Genomic DNA, 1,727 nt, shown 5'->3' on the forward strand with positions numbered 1-1,727 from the left:
ACGCGTTATGCTGTCTTAAAGGACACACTGTCTTAAAGGACACACTGTCTTAAAGGACACACTGTCTTAAAGGACACACTGTCTTAAAGGACACACTGTCTTAAAGGACACACTGACTTAAAGGACACGCGTTACGCTGTCTTAAAGGACACGCGTTACGCTGTCTTAAAGGACACGCGTTACACTGTCTTAAAGGACACGCGTTACGCTGTCTTAAAGGACACACTGTTTTAAAGGACACGCGTTACGCCGTCTTAAAGGACACACTTTACGCTGTCTTAAAGGACACACTGTCTTAAAGGACACACTGTCTTAAAGGACACGCGTTACACTGTCTTAAAGGACACGCGTTACGCTGTCTTAAATGACACGCGTTACGCTGTCTTAAAGGACACACTGTCTTAAAGGACACACTGTCTTAAAGGACACACTGTCTTAAAGGACACACTGTCTTAAAGGACACACTGTCTTAAAGGACACGCGTTACGCTGTCTTAAAGGACACGCGTTACGCTGTCTTAAAGGACACGCGTTACGCTGTCTTAAAGGACACACTGTCTTAAAGGACACACTGTCTTAAAGGACACACTGTCTTAAAGGACACACTGTCTTAAAGGACACGCTGACTTAAAGGACACGCGTTACGCTGTCTTAAAGGACACGCGTTACACTGACTTAAAGAACACGCGTTACACTGACTTAAAGGACACACTGTCTTAAAGGACACACTGTCTTAAAGGACACACTGTCTTAAAGGACACACTGTCTTAAAGGACACACTGTCTTAAAGGACACACTGTCTTAAAGGACACACTGACTTAAAGAACACGCGTTACACTGACTTAAAGGACACATATCATAGTAAATTGAGTCTTTAAAGCCTGCTCTGACATTTCCCCCGTCACAAACACAGCTAGAGTACAATTATCTTCATTCACATTAGTTTGATTAATCCTGGTTAGAAAGTCCTCTCCCTCCGAGCCACAAAAACACTCAACTGTGACGTGGTTCTGAGAATCTTCTGTTGAAACTCTCCAGACTCGTCCTGTTCCTCTCTGTGATGACTCGCACTGGGCTCTGACTCAATCTGAAGTCAAAGTGCACCTCTGGCCCGACAAGCCCGAGTTTCTGAAGAGGAAATGACACAAATCATGTCTTTTTGTCTCATTTCATATAAAGCCAGAAAATCAAATATGAAAAGAATCGTTGTCTACGTGAAACGTTAAACGCTGGTTTTGTTTTGCAGATGATTTTGAATATTTGGAGAAACATTCTTGGACTTCATAAACCCTGAGGTGCGACTGGCTCTTTATCAAACATGTTCTGAAATGTCCTTGATTTAAACCGATTTAGAGAAAAGAGACAATTTATTCTTTTATTACTTTAACTTAAAGGACACGCGTTACACTGTCTTAAAGGACACACTGTCTTAAAGGACACACTGTCTTAAAGGACACACTGTCTTAAAGGACACACTGTCTTAAAGGACACACTGTCTTAAAGGACACGCGTTACGCTGTCTTAAAGGACACGCGTTACGCTGTCTTAAAGGACACGCTTTACGCTGTCTTAAAGGACACGCGTTAGACTGTCTTAAAGGACACGCGTTACGCTGTCTTAAAGGACACACTGTCTTAAAGGACACACTGTCTTAAAGGACACACTGTCTTAAAGGACACGCTGTCTTAAAGGACACACTGTCTTAAAGGACACGCGTTACACTGTCTT

At 42.7% G+C, this 1,727-nt stretch overlaps 1 non-coding gene across 1 annotated transcript; it reads left to right on the forward strand.

Moving 5' to 3' along the window:
• Nucleotides 1-1,047: 1,047 nt before the first annotated feature.
• Nucleotides 1,048-1,138, forward strand: LOC140358864 (small nucleolar RNA SNORD88). The gene has a single exon (XR_011926746.1). It is a non-coding gene; the product is annotated as a small nucleolar RNA SNORD88 (small nucleolar RNA).
• The last annotated feature ends 589 nt before the right edge of the window (nucleotides 1,139-1,727 follow it).

This window comes from Eucyclogobius newberryi, unplaced genomic scaffold (genome assembly GCF_026437365.1).
Source record: "Eucyclogobius newberryi isolate DKJ021-1_F unplaced genomic scaffold, fEucNew1.0.hap1 SCAF_13, whole genome shotgun sequence".
In the NCBI taxonomy this organism is placed as follows: Eukaryota; Metazoa; Chordata; class Actinopteri; order Gobiiformes; family Gobiidae; genus Eucyclogobius; species Eucyclogobius newberryi.